The sequence below is a fragment of the Falco peregrinus genome, chromosome 1 (genome assembly GCF_023634155.1).
Source record: "Falco peregrinus isolate bFalPer1 chromosome 1, bFalPer1.pri, whole genome shotgun sequence".
NCBI lineage: Eukaryota > Metazoa > Chordata > Aves > Falconiformes > Falconidae > Falco > Falco peregrinus.
This window is the reverse complement of record NC_073721.1, coordinates 69,100,467-69,124,734: the sequence shown is the minus strand read 5'-3', so window position 1 is coordinate 69,124,734 and position 24,268 is coordinate 69,100,467. Positions and strand designations below refer to the sequence as shown.

General features: G+C 44.1%; 1 long non-coding RNA gene across 3 annotated transcripts; it reads left to right on the top strand.

The window, feature by feature from the left end:
• Positions 1-4,715: 4,715 nt before the first annotated feature.
• On the top strand, positions 4,716-13,621 carry LOC114013982 (uncharacterized). 3 transcript variants are annotated; one of them, XR_003557302.2, is made up of 3 exons: positions 4,716-5,096; positions 5,847-9,832; positions 10,529-13,621. It is a non-coding gene; the product is annotated as an uncharacterized LOC114013982 (long non-coding RNA). The 3 variants fall into 3 exon arrangements; XR_003557303.2 differs by lacking the exon at positions 10,529-13,621 and having other exon boundaries at positions 5,847-5,929; positions 9,551-10,521; XR_003557301.2 differs by lacking the exon at positions 10,529-13,621 and having other exon boundaries at positions 5,847-5,929; positions 8,544-10,521.
• The last annotated feature ends 10,647 nt before the right edge of the window (positions 13,622-24,268 follow it).

Here is a 24,268-nt window from a genome sequence, read left to right as displayed (position 1 = left end):
ACGCATGACCTCAATTCTCCATTTCTTGCCTGTTGTGCAAGACCGTTTAGCAGCAAAAGGAGTCACAGCCTCAGCATTATCTAATACTTGTGCATAATGCATGCACACATGCTTGGATAAAAATGTTTAACAGCTGACATAAGTTGAAAGAAAACACTTCTCCCCCCCCCCCCCCCCCCCCCCCCAATAATACTTCATTCACACAGTCTGAAGGAATCTCCTGGCAGGAGGACAATTTGTCATAAAAATCAGGAGGAGGAAAGGGAAAGGTATGCCAGGAAACACAGCTCAGGTCTGCACCAGTGGCTGGGTTCTCGACGAGTTCCACAGCGGCCTGTGACTGCAGGCCACCCCGAGGCCGGCGCACAGGAGTTCTCCTTAAGCTTCACATCAAACCCGGTTACAAAAAAGTTGTGACTTTCCACACGACTTTGCAGAAGCAAAGAGAGGCAGCACTCTTCCAACTGACAAGAGTTCAGTCCCACTGTGTGAACAAGTGAACGCCACCAGGGAGGTTTTATTTGCCGCCATCCTTAGCGCTAGGCCGCTGCGGCCGCCCTGCCGGGCACCAGCCCCACAGGCTGGCCTGTCTGTGGGGGCTGGGCAGAGTTTGGCGCTAGTTGTGGGATCTGGAGGGAAAAAAACACTTTCAGGAACTACATATTTTGTGATGAGTGTGGGGGAGTCCGGGGCCGCTCCTAGGCCAGCCGGTTTTTAAGAAGCAGGGCAGTGCCTGCGCCATGGTGGGGCCCCCGTGCCAGCTCACGGCTTCCCCGAGGAAGGGCCGTGTGTCTGTGCCCTCCTCCCCGCTTCACTGCAGCACGGGAAGTTCCGTCTGAGTATGAGGAAGAACCTGAAGGTGACCGAGCCCCGGGACAGGCTGCCCAGAGAGGCTGTGGGGTCTCCTTCTCTGGGGACATTCAAAACCTGCTGGGATGTGATTCCGTGCAGCCTGCTCTGGGTGCACCTGCTTTAGCAGGGGCTGGGCTAGATGATCACCAGAGGTGCCTTCCCACCCTGACCATGCTGTGATTCTGTGATTCGTGTCTGCCTAAACCGCGATCGGTTTGGTTTTTGCGCAGCGTGGGGACATTCATCCACCCAAGAGACCTGGAGCCCCTCAGGCTGCCAGCGCGCTGCGCGGCAGAGGGCAGGGAGGGCACACCGGGCCGGCGCGCCCCCTGGCGGCGGCGGGTGACGACGGGGTCCCGCGCCTCCGCCCGGCCGCGGGGTCTCCCCGCGGGCAATGGCACAGGCGGGCGAGGCCGCTCGCAGGCCGCTGGCTGGGGCCGGCCCCGTGGCGGGCGGCCTGTCTCTGCGCTCGGCCGCAGATAAGGCGGCTGGTTAAAGCTTAACCCGGGCAGGCTGAGGAGCCGAGCGGTGGCGGGAGGGAGGCATTATGGCGAAAACCCGTGCGGTTTGTCCGACCTGTGCGGGAGGCTGAAAGTCGCCGCTGCCTGGGCGGGCTGCCTGAGGAGGAAGGCTCATGGCGGGAAGGCTGTGCAGTCCCGTCGCCTCCACCTCCTCCGCGCCTCTGGCCTGTGTCTCCAAATGGCAACACATTGGGAGCCGGGGCCACCAACGGGCCAGCCTCAGCGCCCCAGCCATGCACTGGCGGCCCACCGCGAAGGGTCGCCCCCTGCCCGAGGGATGCCCACGGCCCTTTCTGCCTTTCAGGTCTTTCCCAAAATTGGGTAGGAAGCGCCTTTTGGCCCCAAACCACATGAGAACTTGAAGCACATAGGTTATGGGTGCTGGGTTTGGCTGTCCCTTCCATCGGCAGTGAGGAGGCGGCACTCGGTTCAGCGCCATGAGCCGAACGCCAGCCGGATCACATCCAGCACTCCACATCGGCGCGTGGTGTGCGTGAAACCTCTCAGAAAGCAAGAGGTCCTTCTGCTGAGGTCGTAGAATGTCGTCAGTTCCAGTGGGCGTCAAACAACAAAATGCCACTGGGAATAATTCAAACTTTTTCTTCAGTTAAACCAGAATTAATCTATAAAACTAGTCTTTCATATTTCCATGGTCTGTAGACCTTGTGCATGTGACCATCCTTTACTGCAGAATTAAGTCTGTCCCTTCTGTACCTTTATTTTGTAAACTACCAATTCATAAAGATTTAGGGAAGGATAAAATCTCCTGTAAATTGTTATGGTTTCACAGTGTTAGGGAATGAAGGAGGGAACTTACCTGACTCCTCTTTTTTTTTAACACAGTCTACTCCTAAATCCAACTCTTAGATGTATCGTGAGCTTTGCATGCAGACCAGACCGTGAACTAGTTTAACTAGAGTTACTTTGGCATCAGTTTAGCTGCTGTGCTGTGAACTGTCAGGTGGACACAGTGAGAAACAAGGCGTAAACCTTATATTAGCACATTAACACAGGGTTTTAAAGGTATTTAGTTAAGCAGGCGTAAAAAGTGATCTAGATGAGCCAACACAAGCTTTGTGCATAGACTAGGTTTTTAGCATTATTTGAAATTAAGCTCCTTTTGTCTGGAGTTTGCCTGTGTAGGAACTCTGCTTAATTCTGTATCAGATGACTCGTGTAAGTGTATGCTTGTCCCACCAAAGGGAGATTTGCCTTGAAGTATCTGAAATATGTGACATAGTATGCTTTCCTCTTATAGTAGTAGTAAAGCTAAAAATCCAGCTCGATCAGCTGACTTACATGCTTTTTTCTTTACACTAAAATGTAAATTATTAATTCCTTTGGTAGTCAATACCCATGTATTTCAAGACATAAGTATTTTCCCCGATACGAGTATGTTTCAAAGCCTTTGCAAAAGGTCTGTGAGAGGAAAAGCTCATTAGTGTGCTTGAACTTCTAAAGAAATTAGAGGGAGCAGTAAGATGAAAAAAGTATCCAGGAGGAGAGAATGTTACCCCCATAAATTCAATCATACTAAAATTACTCTTCGGTTCATTATGAAACCTGATTATTTTTGCCTAATGAAAATAATATGGATGAATATGATCTGCAATTTTTCTGAAGGAGTAAGTGACTACACACACATATGCAAAACCCTTATGGGCAGGATCTTGAAAGATTCAGTGCTGTTCAGTATGTCAAAACACTTGAGCAGCTGTAAGATCAGAACCCAAAGGACTATAAGCAAGGATGCAGCACCTGGGAGGGTGATTAAGGTAAAGTGAAAAATGCTTATATGGGTCCTATTGTAGCTGCTATTTAAATAATCTTATCTGAACTTAACCATTGTACTAGAAAAAAAATAATCAAGACTTGCAGGTTACTTGTGCTTATGCAACTTGAAAACAAAATCTATCAGTTGAGCCATGTCCTTGGCTCTACTCCAATAGTTCAAAACAGGTCTAGAGCCAGCTTAACTGCCCCAGCCATAACTATTTTCATTTCTCCAGGAACAGCTCTGCAGGGCACAGACCCAGTGAGAACGCCTACGCTTCCCTACTTCTGAACTCTGACTCCCAAAACACAGGCAAACCCAGAAATGGCATGGGCAGCATGTACGAGCTCTGCAGTGCCTCTCTGCCTTGGGCACGCTCCCCCTGGGCTAGCAGCAGCTGATTAATTCTTTAAACAAAAACTTTAAACAAAAACAAAACCAAATTCTTTAAACAACCCCCAAGATAGTTAAACAAAATGTTTGCTGTAGCTTTCCTTTTTTTTCCCTTCCTTTTTTTAATTTTTTTTTAAAAATTCTTCATCTTTGGAGATAGGAAAGAATCGGCATTGAGAAACTATTCTTTTTTTATGTCAATGAGTAGGGTTCGGGCATGTTTGCTTTTCCTTGGTCTCTAGTGAATTATCCAAGGTATCATTTTAGAGTTCCTGTTGCTTGTTTTATACAAACACACTCTCAAGGTTCTGTCTGGTGAGGAAGTGATGAGAATTTGTGGAGTAATAAAGAAGAGTTTACAATGTTGAAAACTGTTAATAATCAACATCAAAAGTCTTTAATCTGTTGACAGTCATATACTTGACAGCTGGCTGCCCTACTGGCTCTTCTTTCATGCTAAGCGGAGGGTGCTCCAGGATATGTGTCTTTGTACAGTGATAGCTCTGGAAACACTGAGGTAGCAGCTATCTAAAGCAATGGGTTGAATCTGAAGGCCTGAGCAAGAAGTAGTCCAGGCAGTATGTGTGATTTTCCCAGGTTGATGTGAATGAATTAAGAGCAAAGGCACGAGAAAAAAAAACCAAACAAGCAAATATAAAACCCCAAAACAACCCCAAACCAAAACAGAACAAAAACCCAACTCTCTGACTAGCAGCTGCCTAGAGCAAGGGGACAGAAATTTTGGTTTTGTGTTCCTGTTGCCTAGAGTCATGTAAGACCCTTGCCCTTTTATAACTAGCTATGAATCCTGGGGCTGGCTGGGTATCACACTGTGTGAGAAGGAAGAAAAGAGAGAGAAAGAGCCCTTTGGGGCATTGAGTGGGCCTGAGGGCCAAACACAGGGTTTGGGAACAAGAAATTGCTTACTCTGTTTATTTACAAAGACTTTAGAGGAAGGACTAGAGCTGGTACTACCCCTTTGTCCTCTCAATGGATGCACTAATTCAAAGATTCCAATAGTAACTTCTAAAGCCAGGAAGAAAATGTTATTTTCCACTTCTATGACAATCAGATGTTTACTGGGAGGAACACTCAATGTGCACCTAAGAGATAGGTGATGCCAGTTATGAGAAAGAAAGGACTTCACACCCTCAAACTAAACTAGTTTGGTTGCCAGTACAGTAAGGAGCCTAAACACTGCAGAAATAGGTTCATAGTCATTTGAAGTGTAGTAGGTAACAAAAAGCCTTACCTAGAGATACCATAAACTTGCAGGGCTTAGCAAAATGAAATGATGGCTAAGGTTCTCCAAACATGGGCTAGCCTTTTTCCAGGTTTGACTGAGAAGGGATCAGAAACAGGACACCTGAGAAAGGTGCTGATTTCAGCCCATGTAAAGCTGCTTCACTGGCATAAGTGAGTATCATATCCTGTCCTCTGTTTCTGCAGGTGCATGAAACCCTGTTTCAAAGGATTTTCATCAGTACCATATTTTGGAAGGTCAGGCAGCAACAGCAATGAACACATGACAGCTGAAAGATTAAAAGGCAACACAGGTATCTGTTTGAAAGTACTCTTTTCATTATTTCAACACTCACTTTCTCCTAATTTGCTCCATTTCCTTATCGCTTCACGTGAACTTTGTCTCATGAGAAGATAAGACAAAGATTATGCACCAAATGATTGGGCTTACTCCCTATTCCGACACTCTGCAAGGAAAGTGGTATATAAATGTTATCTGTACAAGGTGAATTTCACTTTGCTTTTCACCACCCAATTTTAAAAATATTAGATTTGTAACATTTCTGTTAGTGTTGCCCTTTTCAGCTTGTTGGGGTTTTTTCTATCTTTGAACATGTTACAGTTTCCTAGAATTTCTAGTTCCAGAATTATTTAGATGATTAGGAAAAATAAATTGCTAGTGTTACTTTAAGTGCATCCTTATCAATCAGAAACACAGCTCAGCGTTGGGCTGTCATATCCAGTTTTACAGCAGTGGTATACATCAAAAGTTAGCTTGCTCTGATGTTACAAAAAATTTTTGGGGGAGAAAGAAGTCACAGTTCCTTGGGATATTTATGGTATTTAAGAATGCTTTTAAGTAACTTGTAATGGCAGATGCCATTGGGTACTCTGTCATAAGTGGTTTTCTTATTCATAACAAGTAATGCATATTATGGTACCTTTCAAGCTAGACCCACATTAAACTTTGTAGAGAAAATAAAGACCGTGTCTGTATTAATCTATGAATTCCATTTGGATTTTGTTAATGCCATGTTGTGTTTTGATTTTTGTTTTGAATACAGCTCTTAAGTGGGATTTTTAGCCATCAGTTTGGTAGTATACACATGACATACTTCAATGGATTATGTTTAAAGCTCTACCACAGGTACAGACAGCACACACAAAATGGTGTTACCATGGGGTAGAAAATGGACTTATTACAACAGGACTAACCTTTGAATGGCTTGGGCAAGAGGCCAGCAAGTGCCTTCCAGCTGCTCTTCCAGGTGCTGGCCCCTTTTTCCCTTTCACAGGAGTCTACCTCCTCGCACCTCTACTGGGCAGCCTCTCCCCAGAAGTACATTCTCTTCCCTAAGGGTACGTGGTTGCAGACTGCTGCCCCAGCAAACAGGGAGATGGCTACAGCTCATCCTGCCTTGGGTTAGAGGACCAAGAAGGGCTTGGAAGACTGCTGGGAACTCAGAAAGGCTGGGACACCAGCTCTGGGATCTAAACAGCTTCCAACACTCCAGGAGGTTCCCAGACGTGTAGCTAACAGTTGGCAATGCACTGGAAAGTCAGAGTTAGAAATTATTGACCTGTAAGTGACAGGATCAATTCATAGCACCTCAGGTCTTCCTGGAACAGGACCAGGCCACATTCTAACAAAAATTGCCAAATTTAGCCAGATTTAATGTTTCATTCAGGCTTCTCCAGGCTAGAAAGCCCCACTCTCTTGGAAATGACAGTGGCTTCTCATACTACATGTGCGAGGCTCCTAGCACTACTACATGAGTTTTTACCTTCTTTCAAACAACACGTTTCTGTCCTGTACATCCCAGTCCCACTTACTGTCTCTGGCCTTACCTTTGCTTCCAGCTCTGATCCCTTCCATCTGCTGCTCTTAATCATCCAGTCATAAACATCCCTTTTAACATCTGTGCTCAGCCGCTAGCTTGCTTTTCTTCTAGAATGGCTGTTAGTTATTGATTGTTCAAAGTTATACTGTAATTAGCAAGTAACAAGTGATTTCATAGCTGTTTAAAAACTTCCAAGAAAAAGTTGGAACTTCAGGGGCGTGTAAATAAAAATATTTATAGTCATTATTAAATAGGTTAAAAAGTAGGTCATTCTTGTTTTATTTCTTCTCTTTCCTCTGCCATTTAGCTTTCATGTGTGAGGATTTTCCTTTTGTAAGTTACATAGCTGCCTTAACCAGCACTTCTACCCTGTCTTGTAAAACCCAAAGAAACTGGACTGGGAACCTCTGGCATGTTCTCATTTGAGGCCTGTGCTCCAAACTCCATCTTAAACACTGTTAGTATGAGAAGATGTAGTTCTGCTGATTTCTGAGTGGTTTTTTTCCTTGTTTATTTCCTTGGGGTTTTTTGTTTTAATACTTTTATGTAGAACTAAGCAGAGGAGTTTCTGCGTGGTGTGCCTTGACATGCTACTTGAGTCACTCTGGCTTTGTTGAAGGACTGAATTGACACCCGTCTTGGTTTACAGCTCTATTCGTAGCTGCCGAGTCCTGCCTACCACAATCATTCCACAGCCTCATAACTCAACAACCTGTCCCTTTTCATGTCAACACAGCATTTCTCTAAAGAATGCTGTTGACCAAACAAATACCTGCAGAGAGGATGAGACTGCTATTGCATGTGTAGCTTTTTAAAAAAGTCAGTCGGCTGCTGAGGTGATGAGAATTCGGGGAATTCTGTGCTATAAATGCACAGATGTTTGTGGTACATATACGGCTTGCTTGCAGACAAAGCCAACACTTAGGAAACTTCAGCATATCGAGAGAAATCTAAACAGGAGATGTTAGTTCTGTCCTAGTGAATTATGTACCAGGCACAGAGACTGCAGATTCTGAGGATTATTTTTGAAAAGTCAAGTGTTTTGAGTCCTACACCATTCCTAAATGCCCTGAGTGAAGCGGGGGCTGAAATAAGAGAAGTCAGATTCTGGTGGCAAAGGAAATCTTTATATTGCTGCTAGCCTACAGTTTTCAGTTATTGCCTTTAATTATTCTCAAATTGTATCATATTAGGCATGGCTTATTCAGGTGTTTCTCAGGGACAGCGAGTGTTTTGTTTCAGCAAAGCATAAGGGTTACCAAAAGAATGACTCCCAGCAAGTAATAACTCAGTACAGAAATGTAGATTTAATTCAGAGGAAACTATTTCTAGGATGTGTCATCACTGACAGAACAGACTTTGGTTGGTACAAGCTAGTTATTAATGGCTTTCTGATGTTAGGCATGGTATAGGCCTGAATGTGATTAAGTTAGTAGGAATTCTACCACCCTTCAGTGACAATGACGTTTAGTCCTGAACTGAAAAATAGAAACTTCTTAGCAAGAGAGTAGCTATTCTGAATAATTCAATTAAAATATTAGAAAATTTCAGGGTAAATGGAAAGAGCAGACCTCAGCATGAGTGATTAAAAAGAACTACAGTTGTTAAGTTCTAATTATTATGCAAAGGCTGAGAAGCTTAAAAAATCCCTAATGTTGCAGTTTACCATTACCAGCCTTTTGAGTACCTTATTTCTAGGTGATGGCATGATTAACATCTAACTATGAAGGCAGCTCAAATTCCTTACAATACTGCTTTAGCTGCTACTAATACTATCAGTCCCAGCAGTATCCTTAAACCTAGTTTTCATCATATTAGTACACAAATAATTTGTTTCTCAACTGTTACTTTGAAACATATTGATTTTTCAGCCTACACATGTTTTTACTTGTTTGTGATCTTATCTTATTCAAATTTCAGAACCACACAATTCACTGCTAAGATAAAGAATGCAAAATTATCCACCCAGTTTGGCTTCAGACAAACAAATGCAACTCAAGACAAACAAAGGGAGTTGTATTCAAGCGTTATTTGGCTGTGTTCTTAATATTTCAGTACTTTGTGGAAGGAAGCAAGTTGGGTAACAAGCTGTTTTGACTTCATATCCAGTACACTTTCAGGTTTCTCTAGTCTCCAAAGCCAAGAATCCAGTCTAAAGATGCCATAAAGCTTCAGCATGCTTAAGGCAAGGCAGTGCCGTGCTTTTTTTCAATCTTTGTTGCCATGCTTTGGAATACAATAAAAGTTTTGCTGTAGATAAAAAGAAAAGCACGTCTGAGACGTTACCTAAATCTTCTACGCCTAGTCCATATATGATTTATGCTCAGAGGAAGGAACCTTGGGCTGAAGCTGGTTAGATCTGCTTTTTTTGCTGAAACAAGCTCTGAGCTTGAAGTGTTGCATTAGAAGCACTCTGCTTTGACAGACTTTCAGCAGTCAGAGCTGAAGCCACTCTCCAAAATGGGGCACTACACTGGCCGGGTCTCCAGTCTCTGACCTGCTGGCAAATGGTCTGTGGATACAGCATCCAAATCATCCATCTTGATACCAGCTGACACGAATTCCTCAAAGAGCAATTTGTGACTTTTCCAGGAAAAGCTCAAGCCTCACAAGTGTGGACATTGGCATGTGACTGTTGCTCTTGTTATCATGTAGGAAACAGGGTCAGCTTTGTAGAGAGCAGCCTCTTGATTGCTCTGGGTTATTAAACTGGCAGCTTGAAAGCCGGCCTCCTGCAGCCCCAGAAACATCCTCGCGAGACAGAGCAAGCCTGAACTGCAGCCCTGTGAAGACTGTGCTTTCTAGCTAGTTAAAACTGATTCCTTGTCTTCTAGTGCAGTTTCATTTTGGAGCGACTTGTTTGCCCCCATCAGTACCAGGAAGAACAAGACCTGACTTTTTGAATAACTTTTGTTTGTCCCCAGCAGGACTTGACACTTCTTGCCCATGTTATGCAAGGCTGTCCTACCCTACGTGTGACAGAACTGCTGGCAAGATCTACCACTACCTTTCTTTACAGACAGGGCCGCTCCTTCAGTCCTGACTGAATGGAAAGTGTTCACCAACTTGTGTTTTATTTTAATTTCCCCTGCACAGATCTGGAAAGTGCCTGCCTATAAATACTTGCTTAGAGGGTGCTTGGGGAACCACTGTTTTCTCCAGGGATTAGATTGTGTTTTCAAGTCATATCTTGCCATGGAAACAGACAGGTAATGAAGGATCTGAGCTGAATTTCTCTGCATCAACATCTCAGTCATTCATTCAACCAGGTGGCAAACCTTCATTACAAAATAAAGGCTGCAGTCCAAAATTATGGTTCCAGTAAAAGCAGGATCCCAAAACCAAAGGGTTCACAGTTTAATAGAGATGAGCAATCTTTTCCAAACAAAATAAGTAGTGCAGTGTTACCTACCAAATATGATAAGGACATTTTCAAGTCTTACCTTAGAAAGTTTTCCAGTCAATTCTGAATGCGTTTCAGACTGGACTGTGGATTAAAAAGCGTATATTAAAAGAGAGACCAGAATGTGTGACTGAATTCTGATTCAGTCTTTGCAACTGAATTCCAGACAACATAGAATGATTTTCAAGATGTTCTTCAAAGCAATGGAGTATGTATTTTAAAGTGAGCTTAATCTTGCCCAGATTTTGCACAATATCATTTGGAAATGAGTGCTATTGCAATTTTTTGTTACGCTTTAATCTGTTGCAGTATTCAAAAAAGCTATGGGAAATGAAAGTCTATGATCCTGAAAATATCACCATTAACTTTAATAAAATGACCAGCATGCTATTAGGGGCTGCTAAATACCAAGAATTAATAAATAAATGTTTTCTTCAAGGTCTTTTCTGAACCAGTACAAAACTATGTGAGCGTTAACAATAAAATTGTTCACGTTTTTCAGGATGTGATTGAAATTGTCATGAATTTCTGAATATACAAATCAATCAAAACAGCCGGTCAAAAAAATGAGGGTTGGGGAAAGACGGGACCGTTATTTGTCAGTACACCACACTGAAATGCCTAGAACTCCTGCAATGGATGTAAAAGGTTTGCTGTGGAACATCCCTCTGTGCTCTTGATCAGAACAAGAGACAAAGAGTATTCCCAAAAAATTCACCATGTGTTTGACAGCCCTTAGCGAAGACTGAAGAAAGACTTCTGAAATCTGGGTTTGTCCAGCAGAGCACATAGTTTCTATCAACTTTAGCAAACCTTGTAATAAGTCTCATTGTATTGTTTTAAAGATTACCTAAGAAACAATCTATAACAGTAGTTTACAGTAGTGTCATTCCTAGGTAGGAAATACCAATTGCTTGGTGCTGGAAATATATGTTAGCTAACTGGAAAGTGTTGTGGAGATCAGAGAGAATGTCAGTAGAGAAATAATTTTCTTATCTTTGGCTTTGCTCAGCCCTTTTTCCTCTTTTGTGTGAACAAGTAGCAGTATCACTTTGTTCCTTATCCTCATTAATCCATGGAATTATTATTTTGTGTCTGATCATCATTCAGCCTGGTTTGTAACTCGCTCATGACGCTGGCCCAGTAAAAAGGGTGGTAGGAGCATTCTGTCAGAAGGTGAGGGAAAAAGCTATAGAAGGACTATCTAAGTGAAAATGTTTGGAAGTCAAAGGGAGGGCACATGTTTGACTTCACAAAAGAAAATGCTGGTTTCTGTTGCAACGTTGGTTACACAATCACATAAGGTTTTATTTTTTAAAAGCAAGTAAAAAAATTATAGTGCATCAGCTCCTCAACTGGTGTAAATCAACATGGTTTTATTGACTTTGATGGAGCTATGTCAATTTATACCAGATGAGGATTTGGCCCACTGTATGGAGATATTTTTATTCCTCTTCTCACTCTATCAGTTAAGGAAAGGGTAATAATCAGCAAGCTGGAAGCAATTATGTGTGTGTGAGGAAGGGGTAGTTTCATAATAGCTAACTTGATATTATTTCCTGTAAAATGCATCAGGAGAATAGAGCTTGGAGCCTGCTGACCAGTTTGTTTTGTGAAGAAATATTTGTTCAAATCTGTTTATAATAATTTGTCAAACGATGAGCAGACTCGGCTCAAGCACTTGCCTTCCACTGACACCAGAGGCGGCAGTTCTGGTGCTGACCAGGACGCCAAGTGGCAGCCAACGAGGAAAGACCCAGGCAAAATTTGGCTTTCACTTGCATCTGCATAAATCTGGAGTAATTCTACCAAAATCAGCAGAAATATTCTCTATTTACAGCAGTGTGCCTAAAAGCAAAATTTGGCAGAGTTTTCAACTGAGCATTTATAAGCTGTTTCTGGCAGCAAATAAGAATGGGGGAGGGGAAGATTATTCATTGCAGATGCTTTGTGAGATTAACAGAGGCTTTCTGGTGACAATAAAGTCTACTAACATAGTCACTTTTGGAAAATGCTTTTAAAAATATGATTTGAGGGATTTTTCTGTCATCCTTTAATTCTTAGAGCATTTCGTGGTGGTAAAAAGTGCTAACTGAGACCTCAAGTGAAATGACCGGAATTGTTCTCTTTACCCTAGTGAGGCAGATGACTCCCAACCTGCAACACCAAGTGAGCTAAAGCAATTGATGGGAAACTAAGATTCTAAGAAACCATTTTGGATAAATGTATTTCATAAGGTTCAGCTTTAATATTGTTAAAGCCACATACAGAAATACAGAAAATATAGAAAGCTACACATTGACAAGGGATCTGAAGACAAACTAGTCACAAATAAGACTGAAAATTGACAGATTTTTCAAATCAGTTTTTTAAGTTATAATGCAGATTATTCTAAAGTATCAACACTAGCACTGTTAACACTAAAGTATCTCAACCAGCTTTTGCAATACAACTCACTCATCTGTTGTCTTTGCTGTCAGGGATGTTTTAAACATATTTTTGTTTTTCACTTACAAAAGTAATTAAAATTACTTCATGCTCTATTAGAGTGGATGCAGTTATTCTAGGCTAACAATGCCTCTATCACTGTAGCTTGTACCCATATGGCTACCTCTTTCTGAACAGATCTACAGTTAAATTAATCCCAAAACCAGCATGGAGGTGAACCCTTAAGCATTAGCAGACAACTCATAAAAGACTGAAAGATACGCGGTTCAGAAATTGTTCTGGAAAGATGTATAAATGCAGTTCTTGCCCCGACTACAGAGAGCCCCATGGCACTGTGCAGCCCCTCTTCCCCATGCCAGCCCTCTCCAGCCATCCCTGCCGTCTTTCCCTGGGAAAGGTCAAGTAGCCTATTAATCACGCTCTTGTCTTTGATTTGCAGTATATATATGTCCACCATTTCCTGGATCCTTTTGAAGCAAGGAACAATAAGAAACTTTTCAAGGAAAGAGTGGTTTTCTTATTTTGGGATTCTTTTTTCAATAGCTCAAATATAACCTCCTTAAAACCAACATAAGATAAAGGCGCTATTTCAGCAAGTGCAGGTGACAGTGTTCTGACATTGAATTTAAATCCACTTTAGGTATAAGCTGCTAAGTTGGGGGTTTTTTTATTCTGCATGTTGTTAAAATGCATCTTTCACTGGTTTTGTTACACAGCTTTTTAGCTACTCATGGAAATTCATGGGGTGCTTTTCCCCAGTAAGTTTCAAATGTATATGCTGTTGTGGCCTGGAAAAGACAACTGCAGGGTCATTATCATGTTTCTAGTGAGAACACAGAATTGAAAAACAAGTGCAGTATTGTAACCAGAACCACCTCTTGACTGATTGAATTTCTATGCTTATGTGTATATATATATGTGTTATATATATAACATAATTATTGGAGTTTTTTTATAAATGCATGCACCCAGATCCCTTTTACTATTTAATATATTGCACAAAACGTAACTGCTTACAGACAGCCTTCCAGAATCAATACCGCAAAACCAATTCACACTAAGAATAATTTTAAAAGGATGAGAAAACTTTAAGCATGACACATCAGTGAAATGAAGGTAGGCTCTTTTCATTATTTTTCTGCTTATGTTCTAGATCTTTACAGAAAAAAAATGATGAAAAGATAATCTTTAAATCTGGTGTTTGCTGGGAAGATGACATCCCAGCTAATTTTGATGTGGACAGAGGTTATAACTGAAGTCAGGAATACACAGAAGATTAAATCCTAAACCGTAAACCTGTTTTTACAGAAACATACTAAGGAAACAAAATAGAATGACATACCTAAATCAAAGCATTTCTAAGTAAGGCATTTGTCAGATTTTTCCATGAGCTGTAGGCAGTTTAAGATGTGCTGTGACAGTATTTGAGAGTGTTGCATTTTAGTATTGCTCAGCTTTCAAGGTAAGGGCGGTTCAAAGCCTGAAGATGAATTTCAGGAACAAGCTGAGCAGCAGCCAGGAAAAAGGTTAATATTATAGTAACTACCAGTCCATACATGTCAGCTAATCTTTAACTTGAGAAAACACTGGACAAGATCATCATTAAACCAAGTGAAGCTTGAATGCATGAATGAATTTGACTCTAGTGTCAAACTACATAAAGGATCAGGTATTACACCAATATCTGATCCTATATATATGACTGGAGTTAGTGCTTAGCACAACAGAATTTCAGGCTGTAAGCACAAGTTCTCTTAGGCAAGATCTGTGGGATGCGGTGCATCCCTGTTTGGTCTTGATCAGGGACCAAGATAAACTTGTCACCAGACAGAACTGAAGTCTGCTCAGAGATCTCCAAAAGACACCTCTTGGGGTCCTGCAGGAATTGACACTAATCACTTGATGCTTTATTCACTTACTGTGACTGAGGCACAGGAGGGAAGGGACCCAAGTACTGTCTGAAACCCCTGGCCAGGCCGAAATGGGGTAAAAACTGACAGACTACCACAAATTCCCTTCCAAGTGCTCTATCCCAGTCTGAGAAGAAATATTAATCACGTCTCTACTGTCTAAAATAGAGCTCAGCCATGCTGAGGTACATACTTAAGGTTCTCGAAGCCTCCTAAGGTTTTTTGTGGATTGTTTTGGTTTTTTGGGGATATATTTTAATTTCTTTTTTTACTACACATGTAGTTAATTTGTTACCAGTTGGAAAAAAAAGCTTTGGAAGCAAGAGGCACCCACCTCCTTTTCATCATCGTGTTGCCACAGGTATTGTGAGGACTGGAAAAAATAGGGCTGGAAGAGATCTCTGAAGGTCATCTAATTCATCCTCCATTCTAAGGCAGGTTGAAACAGCAAAGATCAAATTGCTGGAATATCTTCACTCATATTATCTGTTTCTAGTGTGCAGCCTGTGTCTGATTCCATGACAAGGTTTTACAAAAAGAATCAGTGTGGGACTTAAAGCTCCCCAGGGAAGAAATGAAAACAGGAGTGGAAGTAACAGAATGACTTCTAAAATGCTGTCACTCAGCTTGGCCTCTGATCAAGTATCAGTTTAGTAGAACTGTTAATTAAAAAAACTTAATGTGATTACTGTTGTTAGTCCTGAAATTTAAGAAGCTAGTGTCAAGGCCCACAGAGCCTGAGACCAGGTACAGTCTAACTACTAGAATGGAATTTTTTAATTACTACAGATAAGAGTATTGGGGGAAAACTGTCATGATTCAGAATTCAGAAACCACATCCTCCCGGTTTTCTAGACATCCCACTCAGCCTGTGAGAGGGAGTGTTGAGAGTGTAGTAAGTGGAGGCAGATAACCACATCCCCAATCTGCTGTCATCCTCAGACAGCAGAATTTCCGATGTGCCTTCTGCTTAACAAAGAGAAGCGATGAAAACAAAGAGGATGTAAGTAACCTCACTCATTAACAGGTGCCTTCACAATAATTACTCATAGTTGGCCTTTTGCCTACAGGCAAAATTTCCATTGGCTTTTTAGCAAATTTATGCCATGTCTCCTGTAGAAAACTGAAGACGAATCAGCTAAAGGCATGAAGACAATGTGAACAATCTAAGACATCTTAAACCCTACAGAGATCCTCTCATTCAGGAGCAAAGAGTCTGCAGAGCTCTGATGGATCCCCTTCTGAATGTCATCTTTGTCAACAAAGGTTTAAGATGCCATAGTCATGAAAAGTTGGCCTCTTTTGCCAGGTAGCTGAGCAGGATTCAGGCATTTGTGAGGGACACCCTCATTTAGAGCTTGGTGTCTTAGCACAAGCCCACCTTCATTATTGGCTTTAGCTGAAACACCAGGCTGTGGACGGGAAGGGGCAAGGTGTGGTACCCACCCTGTCCTGCTCGGGGTGGGGGGAAGAGTTGCAGGTTGGTTGTGTTAATGCATTAGATGCCTAGCTAGATTTGACAGAGGGTGCCTGTCCAAGTTTTCAGTTCATTTTAAGCACAACCTACTAAATAGCATCAAACTAAAGCTGCCTGATGTGTAATGGAAACATCCCATCTTGGGACTGAATGCATGTTAAATGCTCTGACAGATGGGCTCTGTTGGATTGAACAGCAGCAATCTTTAACGCTTTACCTCCCCCATGTCTGCTCTAATGATCTTCAAGTACTGCACCACAGCCGAGGCCTTTCCATCGCTCTGTCCCAGTAGCAGGGGAAAGCGAGAGCAGATGCTGACAATGGCAGTTTGGCCACACTCTGGCCTGGGGACCGTGCCGGCTGAGGCAGCAAGCCCCTGCCCTGGTCACCGCTGGTGCAGAGGCAATGGCCCCTGGCAGTGAGGTGGAGGAGATGGGAGGTAGGCAACGTGTAGCTGTCACTGCTAAACCTGACAGAGTCCAACCACGACGTCTCACACTCAGCAGATTTGCCAAAACCTTCTGTAAGCGGCCTCATGCTGGCAGCTTCTTCACACGCATAATAATTTGACCACAGTGAAAGTTTTTGCTTAAAGCAAAGCATAAGAGAGTGCAGAGCAGAACAGATTTGAAAGCCCTTTCACAGCTTTGATCTGCAACTTTTTGAGTTCCAGTAAACCCCTTTCGCCCTGCCAGCAGCCATCCCCACAGGAACACGAACATGGGCCCTGTCTTCTCCCTCTTGCAACACCCCCTCCGCCTTGTGTCTGGGTATACCTGCCAAGTTCAGTGCATCTCTGCGTCTGGCACCTATGCAAATCAAGCAATCTGTATCTAATTTATATGTGGTCATATATACAGCTTCTGAAAAAACACTGGCTTTAGGGGTGGTAAAAAGCGTTAGGCTGAGCCTAGGCTTTGCAGGGAGAGGTCCTTCAAGTGTTCAGGTTCTGAGCACAGGGGGGATGGGAAGAGGCCTCTAGCTAGCCAGCCTGGAAAGACCAAGTTTTTTGTGGGAAACACAGGTAACAGTTGAAGACCAGTGAACATAGCCATGGAAGGACAGAACCTGAAAGAGGACTGTTCCCCACAGAAAGAGGAGTGCTAGCTGCTATCCCATGCTGCAGCCTGATGTGCCGTTGGCAGAGCTCTCCTCCTACCAACCATCTCCTCTTTGCCCTAATCCACCTCTTCCTCTGCGTCGGATGCCCAGTGCCTTAAAACTGCCCTGGGAACAGGGAGCACCCAGAGGAGGAAGGGAAGGCTGTCTGCCAGCTGTGCATCACCCCAGCTCCTGGGGACAGACACAGAAACCACAACCCACATCAGCCTCCTTGCCTGGGGCCGTTTTCCTTAATTCTTTCAGAACAAGCCTTGCTGCTCCTGATTTCTCCTGCTTTTCTTTCTTGCTTTGCCCCTCTCCCACCTCACAGGGAGGATGGCTGGGAACCAGCATCCAGGTGAACCAGTTTGGGGAGAAAGAGATCCCAGCCTGTTGACCTCTGTACTCCAACTCCCCTTGCTGAGGTGCAGTGTAATGGGACAGCCTGTGTGCATTTCTGAAAACACTGTAGGAAGAATAAAGGAGGGAACATGACTGGGAGAGGTGGAACAGTTCCGCAAGGCAGGGGAGAGAAAACTGGCTGGGTCACGCAAGAAGCAAAGTGGGAAGCTATGGGGAGAAGTCCTGACTTAGCAAAGCCAGTGGCTGCTGCAGCAGAGGGTTGGGCTCTTCAGGGCTGTGAGCGATGGAAAGGGCTTGGCTGTGGTGCAGCGCTAAACAGGGCTCATCCCTAGGCTCAGGTCATCACTGGGGCTGCAGGGTTTACCTCCTCTCTAGGGCACTGAGCAGTATATTGCTGCTTTCCCCACCAGATGACCACCAGGCTGCTCTGGAGGTGCTGAGAAGTTTGCTCCTTGTTTCTCCTGTGCTGTGATCACAGCAGTGAGAGGAGCCCATTCCCATGGGCTGGAAATACTTGCTTTGGAGCCTAGGTAGATCTGCCAGTTAATTTAGGCTGCGAGCATGATATCATCCACACATATGGGATGCTTGCCTGATGTCCTCTCTGCCATACTCCTTCACCACCATTAAGGCCTCCACAGGGAGGGGGCAAATTAGTTTCTGACCAGCTCTGTGTCTTCTCCACTCCATGCCCTTGCAGCCACTTGCAGGAAGGACAAAGGAATAATCCCAAGTCTGGGTAACATAATACTGTAGTTACTAGACAGTAAAAACCCATACATCAAAATTACTGATAGGCCAGTAGCTCTGGGTTTATTGGTCTGCTTCTGAGTCTCAGTAGAATACCTCTTCCTAGCTACTAAGTAAAAACTCATCCCTGTTATTTGTGAGAGCTAAACGTATGTACAGCTATGAGGAAATGTGGGTGCTGCAGCTAACTTGTCTTAATTCAGAGCGTGAATATCAACTCAAACTGATGATGTTACCAGAGTTTCATGGTAGCATCCTCTGTTCTGTATACAAAGTTCAGGCAAAATAGTTGACCAGAAGAAACCAACCAAACATAACCAAACAGAAAAACAGAAAACAAAACCAAGAAGGGTAGAGCACAGTAGCTTAGAGGAAGAGGAACATAGTGTGGGATTGTATGTCATACATGTACTGTGAAAGAGGATCAGTCTGAAAAGGACTGGAAAACTTCTTGTTATCTATGTGAGTGAAAACGATTCTAATTCTCATGCTGTGCTCAGTCGTGCTGCTCCTGTGAGAAAAGCCCTCTTAGAACTGAACAGCAAAACAAGTAATTTTAAGGTTCCTCTTACCTGCAAGAAACCCTGAGGAGGATGGGAAGGAAGAAAACCTTAAGAGGTGCTTTTCAGCCTTCTAAACATTAGCTGGTAGTAGAGACCCTGGCATAACTGTTAACCAGCTCATATTTGGCTACTCTGCAAGTTAAATTAGAATTTATTTATTTATTTATTTATCGGAGCAAGCAAAATAATACAGGTATGGAAGAACTTCAAAGGTAGCTTAAAGCCATTTTTCTTTCTCCCCCAGCCCACACCTTTGGCTGTAGATCAGGATCTGAGCATCTCTGCATAAATAGGCTAAAGATCCCTATTCAGAAGTCTCAGTGCCCTGAGTTAGAGGTGGAGAGCCAGATACTCAGCTGATAAGAACTGAAGGAAAATCACTGAAGTCTTGCATGCATGGAGTTACTCCAGCAGGCATCCAAAACAGCACACTGGCCTTGTATCTAACAATTTCCATGTTCAGCAGTTCTTGTAAAAGGAAGACACGTAAATTGTGCAGACTTTGTGCTTCAGAGATGCTTCACCTCACTCGGTTACCTGATGGGAAGGGATGAGTAGTCTGTGCCACTCATATGCTGGTGCCAGACTTCTGGCACTTGAGCTAGCAGGTCTCCCGTTCCTGTGTGTGCCTCCAAGGCACCAGTTCCAGGGCAGCAGAGCAGCGTGCCTCACGGTGGAGGTACATCAGCCCCCAAGTCGAGGCACGGAGCAGAACACAGGCTAAAAGCCTCTGCTAGGCATAAGCTGAGGCTCCTCTCCAAAGCTGGCACTTGTCAGGAGGCAGTAAGCAGGAGCCTGAGGGGTCTGGGCTCTGAAACAGCCCTGCAGAGAGGTGGGACACAGCAGAGCTGGCAGCGGCCAGGGACACACCAAGAGGCAGCAGGATCGCACCAGCGGGTAAGAAAAGCTGAGAAGGCAAGAGCCAGGACAGTGTGATGGCAGCAGGAGGTACCCCAAAAGCAGGGAGGAGAAGACGCTCTTCTCAGAGCCTGGGTGAACAAAAATAGTAGCTACATCGGAAAGGCAGCTCCCAGCTACATCCCACAACCGTGCGTGCAGATGTAACGCAGCAGAGGTAGCACTAAGAGCTGGTATAACACTGCCACCGCTAAATGTCAGCAGTAGCCTAAAGAGGGAACTTCACTCTGAAAAACACATCGCTGTGAAATCCATAGACAAAACTGATGTCTGCTTCTATTAGCACCAAAACAGCAGTTTGACCTAAATAGCAATTTCTGTTCGGTGTTGAAAGACAAAGAGAAATAAAGTCCAAAATATGAGTCATTAAAAAATAAAAAAAAAAAAGCCCAACAACATGTACTGTACTCCACAATCAGCCCCGTCCTGGAAGAGGGCCAAAAGCTGTACATGTTTTGGAGTCTTCTCTTCCACAGCAAATCTTAGTGCAGCTTCAGAATTTTTGGCTGACACCTTGATGACACTAAAATAGAGAGTCAGTCTACAAAGCACAGATTTTAACTAGTCCTTACCAATTCCAGTAAGTGCATTAGAATTACAGACTCACAATATTGCAACACCACATGTTGTACTTACATGTGCAGAAGTTTTGATTATAAAATCCTTGGATGCTTACTGTGACCCACTCGTTGCCTGGCTCTGTTTCGGATTTTTTTGCTGATGGCCTTCTGGGTTATTGCCCCAGCAGGAACAGAGCTCTGACAATGACCGACCAGCCATCGATCCAGTCTTTCTGACATGCCCAAGTGGGAAAGGATTAGTGAGAATGTCCGAGATGCTTCTGTGCAGGCTTCTGAAAGGGACACCCCTAGCGTATAGGCTACTACATACCTAGCATAATAGTTGAAGATTACTTGACCTTACTAGTTCAAGTAATAGTTTTCCCCAATTGCCACAGGTCCTAACTGAAATGTACTTACTATTCCAAATGTTTGCAAATTTACCAAGAAAATGTACCAGTTTGTGCACACCCTCAGCTTGCACACCTTACTCAGGATGAAGGAAGACATGCAGGCATCTATTCTGTCTAGAGCAGGACACTCCTCCTCAGCATCCAGCCCTAGTTAGTTGGCAAGCGCTTTTGCAACAACATGCTTAGCTTCATTTTAAGACACTAAGCCTTGTGGTTTGTTAGCTTTCCATTTAATTTACTACTAAAATTGTTAATTTTTCCTTTGTTTGTTTCTTTGTTCAAGCAGCTAGAAGCAGGCAGCTCCACCCAAACCCTTCTTTTCATTACACTAGTGCTGCTGCAATGTTTACCTGAGTGTCAGCTTGGTGCCTGTATTGCAGTGTCTGAAACGTTTTGCCAGGAAGCCATCAGTGATGTCCCCTTCCCCTCCTCCCTCCCCAGTACACCGTGTACTATTTACCTTCTTAGCGTCATTTGTAAAATAGAGAGGATTTATTTTAACAGCTATGTGTGTATTTTCATGCTCGCTATTTTAAGTCCCTGAATATACGGACCACAAAAAGTGCCCCCACCGATCCTAAAGCACACCACGAGCGTGCGATTACCTCATGTACACAATCACAATAACGACACCAAATTCAATGCCCCATCTGAAAGGTAGGAAATAGCATTTCCTTTCTTCTACCTTTGTCCACGGACATAGCAGACTCTGGAGGACAAGCAGAGTCCCATTCTGTGGGAGGATGTATACACACACGTACACAATAGTCTTGCTCACACAATACTGCAGGCAACTGGGGCCTGACTTCTGCTGGGGCTGCCAGCAACTCTGGTCAAATATTCTGCTTCAAATATTGGCGTGAAATCTCCGTCCGCCTTTCCCCATCCTTGCTATTTCCAGCCCAGGCTGACAGTTGTGGCTGGCTGCCTTCCAGGCTCCAACAAACCTGGGGAAGCACAGCGAGCGGAGCGGGAGGAGAGGCAGAGCCTCCCCTCTTCCCCACTTGCCCCCCGGCCTTTTGGTGGGTGCGGGGCAGGCGATGGGAGAGCGAGCCCTTGCAGCCTTTTCACACGGAAAGGGGCAGATGAGGAAGAGCCCAGAGCTCTGCTGCACCCTGTGATGAAGAATGAAAACTGCTTTTCTCTTCTTTCTGTCCCATCAAGTCAAAGACAAGGAGCCTCCTGAAAAGCACAAATCCCAAAATCCCCGAGAGAGGGCCTACAGGTAAAGAAGCTGGAGGGACTGGGACGTCATGCAGGTCATGCAGTAGAAAAAAAAAAGATGCGGGGGGTGCAAAATGCTTAGTAGAAAAGACTTGCAACTAACAGGAAACTTCTCGATTTGGGTTTTTAAAACCTATGTGTTGGCATGCCTGAAGGAGAGAAGTGAGGAATGACTCCAGCATGTGTTCGCACGGGCACTCCTACGTTACAAGCTACAAGGGACTCTGGAGGTGATCAGCTCTAAGCCTTCGAGCATACTGCTACCTTCTTCTTGTTGGAAAAGACTCATCCCCAAGGCCACAAAACCGTGTCACTTTTAAAAATGGTGAAGCTGTACTGAGTTACAGGAATTTAAAATATGTGTGTATTTAAGCATGATGTTCCATCTCTGTTCCTTCCCCAAAACACTGTGCCACATTAATCTGCACTCAAATAATGAGTGAGGTATAGACATTTCCAGAAAGAGCACGTAACATGCATTTGTTGGCCAAGCAGCATTGCCTCCTTCTCCACTTCTTTCTACAGATACAAGCCCTGCTACCGCAGAGGGCTTGCGACAGCCCAAGGGCAGCTTTGCGAGGCCATTTGTTACAATGCTGGCACCGAGCAGCAGCATTGTGCATACGGAGCTCCCGCTTTACCAAGGGGGGGGAGCCAGAGCCTGGGTCTGTGGTGATGCTTTGGAGATGAGATGGAACTGAGTCCACTCATTTCTCTGGAGTCCCTACCAAGAATTCCTGGAGAGTGCAGAGCAGCCCCTTAAAAACATTTCCATTGTTATTCCAGTCAGCGTTGACCCCTAGAAGCTGCTCAGCTAACATTACCGGCTACGTTCATTATTATTGTCTTCCAGGAACAAAGAAAACATGCAGGCTGCAGCCACGCTCAGGCGGAGCTCCTGCGTGCCAACTGCTGCACCACCACCAGTCCTGGTACTGGGAGCATGGGGAGAAAAGGTGGCTGAAAAGAGTCAAGAGACAGGAGAAACCTAGGGAAGAGAAGAGACGAGGACATAGATGGTGAGGAATGAAGGAGCTGGATTTGGGGTTTTTCAAGCTTGCCCCACTGTCAAGTTTTCCCAAGCATGGGTCATTAGCCCCTTCCAGTACCACTTATTGGGAAAAAAAGACACATGGAAAATGACTCACCTTTGCGAGCCGGGCTGCCCACACCAGGCAGTTGATAATTTCTTGAAAATACAGTCTCAAGCAAAAACATTTTCCTGTCTGCAAATTTAATCTATCATTCTCACAGCCTGACAGTTTTTGTGCTATTACAGTGGATCCAAAAAGTCTCCCTTGGTTTACAGAAGTAGTTCTCCATGGATTTACATTTCAGACAGCTCGTTCGGCACAAGCCAGAGCACTACATGGATAGTCATGCTGCTGGGGAAGAGCAGAGCTGCTTTCCATGTGTGCCAGAAACTCCCGGTGATTACAACAAGCACTGCAGATGCACAGCTCCCTCAGAGTAATTTGTCTAATTCAGGCCTACAAATGTGAAATTTCATGATTTACGAGTTGTTCCTCACCACTGGGTTTCAGCGTTGTAGCTGGAGTTAGGACCTCTGTCAGGTCATACACGGAGCCGTCTTCCACGGGACGACGTAGCACACCGGCCGTGCAGCCCAGGAGCTGTCTGGGGCAGCAAGCAGCTCGAGCTGGCAGCTTGCAACAGCCACCGTGCCGTCTGTGGTAGCTGTCACGGAGCTGCCTTGCACGTAAAACCAAAAATCTGGTTACCAGTGGGGGTTTGTTTCTCCCCCTCCCCTCCTCCCAACACCACTGGCCATCTAACAAGCAAGGACGGTGTAAAAACCGAGGGCACTAGGAAATAATCATTTATGCGTCTTCAGCACTGCGGTTAATCCAGGCTTCCTTTTCGATGCTGTCTCGTGAAGAAAAGGGCTGGAAAGTTTATCTCAGAGAGGTACTGATATCTCCTTTGCCTTTTGGGTCTTCTAAATTAGGTCAATTTACAAAGAACAGTGTGGCTGTTCAGCACTTTTTGCATGACAGTATCAAAGCAACTGATAGTTAATTCACAACCTTGCTCTGATTTCGATTTCTTATTCCTGTTTTCACTGTAGACACTGAGGCAGAAAAAAGTTCAATCATCTGCCAAATACCACGTAATACAGCAGTAGCAGACCAGAGAACAAGGACTCAGCACGCTGGATAGACCCTTGGCAGCTTGCTTGAGCTGAACAAACCAACTCCGAGTTGAGGCAATACACACACGCTCAGGAGGAGGATTTTAACTGGTGTCCGAGGCCACCTGGGTGTGTGAAGAGAGGACTGATTTGCCCACTTTCGCACAGGGTTTTGCAAACCTCCTCACCCCTTACTTTTGCTACCCTTGTGTATAGGAATCTGTATCAGGACTAAAAGGGGCCAGAAAACAAACCTTAAAGCCGGAAAAGGGACAAATTCAATTAGTACCTTATTTCACACACTAGTTGTTTCTAGCTGTTGAGTGGACAAGTTAAGCAGCTCGTAACATCCTTAGGAACGGC